Source organism: Austrofundulus limnaeus, unplaced genomic scaffold (genome assembly GCF_001266775.1).
Source record: "Austrofundulus limnaeus strain Quisiro unplaced genomic scaffold, Austrofundulus_limnaeus-1.0 Scaffold449, whole genome shotgun sequence".
Taxonomy (NCBI): Eukaryota; Metazoa; Chordata; class Actinopteri; order Cyprinodontiformes; family Rivulidae; genus Austrofundulus; species Austrofundulus limnaeus.
The window spans coordinates 251,747-259,196 of NW_013952851.1; the positions used below are offsets into that span (position 1 = coordinate 251,747).

The following is a 7,450-nucleotide window of genomic DNA, read 5'->3' on the forward strand; positions in this document are numbered from 1 at the left end:
CATCTGGTGAAAATTTCATGTCATTAGCACCTCTAGTAATATATTTACTGAGAAAAATGGTGACGTGTTCAATACTTATTTTACCCGTTGTATGTGGTTGTTTGGCATTCATTTTCACACGCACCTTTCACACACCTTGAGACACACTGTGCCAAACTCCCGAGAAACCTCTCCCGATTCTGTATAAGTATATCACTAGAGGGGGTTTCTTCCCGCTGGAGTCTACAATGCGGAAAAAAAATCGGAGACCTGTCACCCGATGTTATTTGTGCATAAATCTGTCGCAGTTGAGGCATTCAGTGTTTTTTCGTGTTCTCACCTGTTTGATTCCTGATTGGCTACCACCTCCAAGTGGCTGCAGCTGCTACTAATCTGGCTCATCACTGTTGGCTTCATAAGGAGGACCTGAAGATCAGTTCTTCGCTGATGCATCGTTTACCTTTGGTATGATTCTCAGCCCCTCTATGACTTTTTTCTTAGAATTTTTATAATCCTGTTCTTTGTGCTCAGATACCTTTTGATCTCTACCTGGACCATCTTCCTCTTGTAATCCTGAAGCCCCTGAAAGAGAGCCACTCACCTGTCCTCGTGCTGCGCTGCCTGTCTGCCTCTAACTGGAAACTACACCACTTACCTCAGAGAACCTCTTCTCACCTGGAAACCTTGGACCTACTCCTCAGTGCTGAGCCTTCACCTCCCTCCTGTAAGAACAAAACTTATTCCCCTGCAAAATCCTCTTCATTTATTTATCTGCTCCATTACTCACCAAGACCATCTTCTCTTCCAGGACTGAACCCCAAAACCCCATCACCTGTAAATAAAAGCACTTACTTTTAATTTCTGTCTCTGGGTCTGTTTGTCACTGCATTTCTCAAAACTTTGACTAAAACCTCGTACCTGATAGCAGTTAAACCCTTATTCGTTTTTAGTGTGAAATACTAATAACCAATATGAATGGATAAACACAAAAAGCACATTCATGTAAATTCAGTGTATTTTGTGATAGATTCATGTGAACTGAAGACACTTTTTTTGTGCAAAAAAAGTTTATTCCAATGTTTTAAGTTAAATTTAAAGTTTGCAAAAAGTAGCTCTGGGACAGTTTCATTTTGTGAAAGTAGCTCTTAAGGAGATAAAGGTTGGAGACCCCTGATCTAGACTGACTGCAGTATGATTTTTAAGCCCCACACCTTGATGTGAACAAATATTTGCCTCATATAAAAATGAAACTTCACTTTAGATAATTTTTTCAGCTTGATTTTGGGTTTGCTGATAAATGATACGTAAATACATTATTTTAATACATTTAGTTTTAATGAGTTATTTAGAGCTTTTAAAAATGTGTCACTTTACATCGTAACTAACTATGCAAAATTGTGCAAAATCAATCTTTTTTAAGTTTTATATCATGTTATAATGTCATTCCCTCATCAAAAACATATCCAGTGTTGTTTTGACTCATTCATGCATGTTTGAGAAATCCTTGATTCTCCTGTGGCCGTGTAGAGCTGTCTAAACAGTTGCTGGTACAAAGCACCGCCTATTCACACAAAGCTCCTCCCTCACAGAGCACCCCCTTCCCTGAAGCATCGTTGTTAAGACGTGCTGAAGTGGGAGTGTCAGAAATGGTAGGAGGTTCTTAAAGAAATAGAGGCAAATTTCAAGGCATTTAGATTTATATGATGTAAAGTTATTTTTGATATTTTCATGACTGAAGGGAACATAGTTTATTGTGGTATAGAATTGAAACATGTGCCTGGAAAATACATACCACCCCCCTAAACCCTCCAGCTGATCTACATGTGTGATGGGAAAAAGGCAAAGAATGAATATCTTTATTGGGGATCAATAAAGTAAATATTATTATTATATTACCAGGTACCACATATGTACTGGATATGTGCCAGGGTATGCCTAGAGTTGGTCTAGTTTATTATGAGGTACTGGTCAAGAGTTATTAGGAGTTTTCTCCAATTCTGTTTTTTTTTTTTTTTTGCCACACTCATAAAGGTTAGACCTGTGAAGAACCCAAGCAACAGTTGTTGATGCTCCGTCTCTCACATCTCACCTGCAGAAGCTTGGGACTCCTTTAGTGTTCACAGGTATATTGGCATTTTGGCACAATCTCTCAGTTTGTGACAACAGTTCTTAGTAAATTTGGATGTCCCATATTCCCTCCATTCCTCTATGATTAATTTACCAGAACTAATTTATGACACCAGTAAAAACATTAGACATTCAGGAAGTACCAGGTAAGGACCAGATAGGTACTGGTTACTTACCTGCACTGGGTACCAGCTGTTAAAAAATACATTTACTGATTTCCGAGGAGGTTTCATGTACTTAGGACAGCAAACTTTTTAATGTAAGCAAAAGAGTTGGTTCGCTGTAATTGCATGTGCATTTTGACACAGTTTTGTTTGACTATTTCTGGCCTTGTCACTTTGTTTACCCAGCAATCTCAGGGGACAGGAAGCAGAAAAGGGCAAAGTGCTAAGTGACTTTATTGCGGCATAAATCATGCTTTGTTTTTTGGTAAAAACAAAGAGAGAGTCCATTATTCATTAAGATTGAACAAAGCTTCAACAAGCATTTACAAAGCTGAGGAATAATGGGTTTCCTGTTGACAGAGCTGAGACTACAAGCTCACACACACACGGAGCTGTGGACTGCAGATATGTTCTGAACATTTAGCATTTTGATGCTGTTGTAAAAAAAACCTCATTGACTCTAGCTTTGGCATTCAGTTCATCTCAGCACATGGAGAGAATAATAACACAGTCCATTAATTGTGAATGATGCTTTTAAATGGTTACTGATAACTTTATTTTCTAATCATGGACATTTGTTTGCATTTATGTTGTGTTTATGAAAACTTGTATAATTTGTCTGCATTGGTGCAAATGCTGCACAGCTGTTTGAACCCTTCAGATGTGCTTGTCTCCTTCACTTACACATGACTCTTCTTACTTGTCCACTACTGTGGATCACTCGGCTGCAAGTGTCAATTAAATCTTCATCCTACACCACAGAGTATTAAATGATGGAAATTGGTTAGCCACTTTACTCATGATTGTTTTCTCTTACTGAAGTCAGATGAATGCTAAGAAAAAAGTGAATCTAGCTGCTGAAATGGCTTTTTGAGTTTCAGCAAAGCACTGCCGAGCTGCCTTTGAGCAAGATCCTGACCCCAGGAGCAGGGGAATAACTGGGTCAGTGTAGCAAACATAAAGCTGCAGTCCTAAAAAAGGCTTGTGTCTGAAGGAAATTATGTACACTGGGCGATCATATAGTAATGTCTGCAAACAGAATAATGGCTCCTAGTCTATTGCAGATACTGAGCTATAACTTGGTATAGTAAGAGCTAAGAGTCATCACCAACACATACTCTCAATTCTAACAGAGTGACGCAATTACACAATTGTGTAAGCAATAACACAATTTTTTGGTTTTAGAACTATTTACCCATTCAGTGCAAGCGCAGGGTGGTGGGTGACAGTGGAAAGAAATGACTTCCTTTTAACAGGAAGAACACTCCATTAGAATCAGAACCAGGATAGGTGTCCATCTGCTTTCATCGGGACGGGGAGGACAGTAAAGCGACAAACACAGAAGCAAGCATTGTTTCTATAGAAAGAAAATCAAACAACACGCAAGTGGCAAAATTCAGTTGTGTGATATAATATCTGTGTTTATGAGTTCTGTTTTATTTAAGGACAACAGCATCAAACATAATTAAAAACTGTCTCTCTTCACTATAACTGTAACAGATTAGCATAGTATTCTGTTGTATCGATATTATAAAATTCCTATCAAAATTTGTTGATACGTGTATTTTTGTTTCTGGTAAGCTATGAAACCTCAAAAAAACACCCAACCCAACTGACTGGAATGGGGTTTTGATGTCAAAGCATTAAAAAAGGCACAGAGACGATGGCTGTGTCTCAACTCAGGGGCTGCAGCCAACATAGACATCAGCCCATGGAGGCCACATCCTTTGCAGTCCAGGTAGGCTGCATAAAATGGATGTGAAATGAGAGGGTCAGGTCTTTGGATGTTTGCATGACCACTCGTTGTCCCGGTACCTCTGTATTACATTTTATATCCCATATCTTCAGTTGAAGCATGTATTCACACGGGAGCTAACGTCACAAAATTTACCTATTATTAAAAAATGTTACATGTAAATAAATAAATAAAAAACATTAATAATTTGGGTTTAGCTCCAGTATCAGCACTTGGAATTCTAACATCTCATTTCAGCAAAGCATTTCATCAGCTAAGCTAGAAAAAATACATTTAAAACAAATTTGGTCTATGATGAAATTCCAAACTCGCTGTAAAAAATGTTTTCATGTTTAGTTTCCTGATGAATTATGGAATATAGTCAACTGCATACGATACTTAGATGCAGCCTACATTTACAGAGTTTTGCTGGCCGCATGAAATGGGACAGCCTACTGCATGGTACAGTGCTGTAAACGGCCTACAAATGCAGACTACGTGGGCTGCATCCCTTGAATTGAGGCACAACCAAAGTGTGGAGTAGTGAAATGACTTCTCCAAAGCAACTCAAGTTCCCGGTTACATTAATTATTCTTTGAGCCACAGAGTGTTTCAGAGAATTTTATTAGGTCACAGCAATGCTTACCTATAATCCTCTGGATACAAGATGCCGCCACCTGTTTATTCACCCATCTGTCCTCTATTCTGGCCTTATCCTGAAGACGCTGTGGAGCTTATCTCTGCTGTCGCTGAGGGAGAGGTGGAGACTGAAGTCTTAAAAGAGTGTCATCACATGGCCAACAGAAATAAAGATAACCACTCATATTTTTTATACACAGAAAAGACTCTCCTGAGAATTGATCCCAAAGCATTTTTATTGTCTGCCACGTAAGGGAAAAGGGTTGTGTGTTTGTTTGTTTGTCAAATTATCGTATAAACTCCTGAATACATTTTAAGGAACCTCCCTTGTTTGTACATCTAATTTTTCATTCCCAACACATATTCTGAGCAAAAACACGTCTTATAATATCACAAGATCATGTGCAATGTTATTTTGAGGTTTGACAAAAATGATAAAAACTCCATCCCTTCTCATCATAATCTGAGCTGAGTCTAACATTCTGGCATGAAAGGAGGCAGGCGGTTGGCAATCCTTCAAGGAATGCCAGGCACTTGATTTGCCTTTTAGAAAAAGAGTTAACTACTGCACCACTGTGCAGACACTCACCTAATTACGGTATTCACTGATGCTGCTTCTAAATTTGACAAACTTCTTCACATCTCCTTAAAAAAGAACATGTGAATGGGAATTAACTTGTGGTTATAAGTGCTACTTGATGTTACATACAGTTGATACATACTCAGTATGAAGCAATATGTCAGGTGTAAAGTGTTTACCAAAGAGTTCACATTTCATATGTTATGTTGACCTAACAAGCAGGCTGTGCTTTGGTCACACATTAGTTTTTAGTGGCCATTGTTTTTTTTTCTTTTTCTTTGCCATTCATAAAACAATGCACACGCATTTAGGAGCGTTTATAAATGCTGTTACAAATAATAACAGGAAAATCCATGCCATAGGAAGTTTTAATCATAGCTTCTTGCAATTATTCTCATCTGTCAGATTTCCCTGAAAAGCAAATCATATGCTGAATTACCCCAGCAGCTACATCCATTGCTGTGACTGCACACAGTTCAGAGTTGAGCTGTGTTGAATGTGATAACTAAATGCCACTATTCGTATCCCAGCAAGATTGCCATGGTAACTTTTACAGCAAAGCACCAAGGTGCTTGTTCAGACATGACACCACCACATTTAGAAGCTGGCAGACTCACGACAATCAGTGTGTTTGTCAAAGGACATGTAGAAAGACTAACTTTAACAGGCTGATCTGAAGATACAAAAATCTGAGCCTAAAATAATTGATTTGAACCATTTTTTTAAAACTACAACTTCAGTGAGTTCTCAGAACAAGAATAGAGTTTGAATGTTATTAATATTTGAATTTATTTCTAATCCACACAAGGTCATAAATTATACAAAAGAGTGTTCAAATATACATTATATACATACACTCTGACTAATATTTCATTAAATGTTTTGTAGCAATTTGCATCTTAACCACAGGCTTTTTGTTGTCATCAACAATCTTCAGACACATTCTGGTTGCGTATTCGACCACTCTTCTTGGCAGAATTGGTTGAGTTAATTAAAACTGGTGCAGACATCCAGTAGTTTTTAAAGACAGTTTTCACATTTCAGTAGGGTTGAGGTCAGGGCTTTGGGAAGACCATTTCCGAGGCACCTCCACATGCTCAATCTGAAGCCGAACAGTCAGCACATGGTTGTGTTGTCCGATGTTTGTTTTTGCACAGGCCTTTCACAGCCCCTGTCACTGTTGTACATGTCACAGCATGGGGGTTCTTCCTGGTGGAGTCTAAACTCTGGGTAAAAAAACAAAACTGATATTGGTTATTTGTCCACAAATCTGTGCTGGTTAAAGCTGCATACTTTTCTGCAGGTGTATTCTTTCTTGTAAAATGTCTCTTTTATCTCTATGAGTTTTTGGCTGTTTGGGTATCGTTATCAATATCTGCTTCCTGATTCAACAGTCGGGTTCTGGAAGTGAGTAGATGAAGCAAAATGCAGCTTCCAAGCCCTCTCAACAAACTTTTAACCAATCACAAATTAGTTTACTATGCAGAGGGAGGTGAAAAGTTCTCCCAGTGGTTTGTGACAGGAAGGGGTGGATAACTCGAAGATGCGAACAAAATTACGCAATATTCGTCATGCAACTGTGACAACAAGAGATGATTTTGGTGGTCAAATGACGAGTGCTTGATCCAGTCAGAAATCATTTCTGATTGTGTGTCTTGGATTTTTTTCTTGTTGGTATACCCAAATGTGTCCAAGTTTGAATGATCTAGCTGTTGATTTGTTGATATTTAGATCCCTTTCCATGTAGTTGAGATGATCAGTGACACATCATAATGCTTACCCCACCATACTTGACAGCTGGTACAGTGTTCTGGGTTCAGGTTTTGAAAACTTCATGTTGGGTGGGGGTGTGGGTGTCAGGGTCTTTATTCCCATCCCGTTCCCCGACTGCCATTTGGGGAGGAGGTCGTGAAGAAGGGCGGGCCGCCAGGTACGGTCCTGGGCTGTGGGTGGGCTCAGGGCTTGGACGGTTGCCGGGGGCGGGGCTGGCTCTCTATCCTCCCTGGTGCTGCTTGGTCTCCTGAGGTGTGGCTCTTGGTTCCTGTGGGTGGTGCCCTGGCCGGGGTGGCTGCCAGGTTCCAGGGGGTGGATGGCTGAAAGGGGGTGCACTTGGTCGTTGGCGAAGTGGTCGGGTGGTCATGGGTGTGACTTCTCTGCGGTGGGGGGCTGGCCGGGCGTCCTGATGCGGCCCGGCCCGGGCCTTGGCCATCTGCTCCTCTCCACCTC

The 7,450-nt window shown here is 40.0% G+C and overlaps 1 protein-coding gene and 1 long non-coding RNA gene across 2 annotated transcripts in view; both read left to right on the forward strand.

The window, feature by feature from the left end:
* The window catches only part of htr7c (5-hydroxytryptamine (serotonin) receptor 7c), a 48,498-nt gene that overhangs the window by 14,657 nt on the left and 26,391 nt on the right, over nt 1-7,450 (forward strand). The window lies entirely within an intron of this gene.
* On the forward strand, nt 48-814 carry LOC106529514 (uncharacterized). Its single transcript, XR_001311645.1, has 3 exons — nt 48-444; nt 511-703; nt 788-814. It is a non-coding gene; the product is annotated as an uncharacterized LOC106529514 (long non-coding RNA).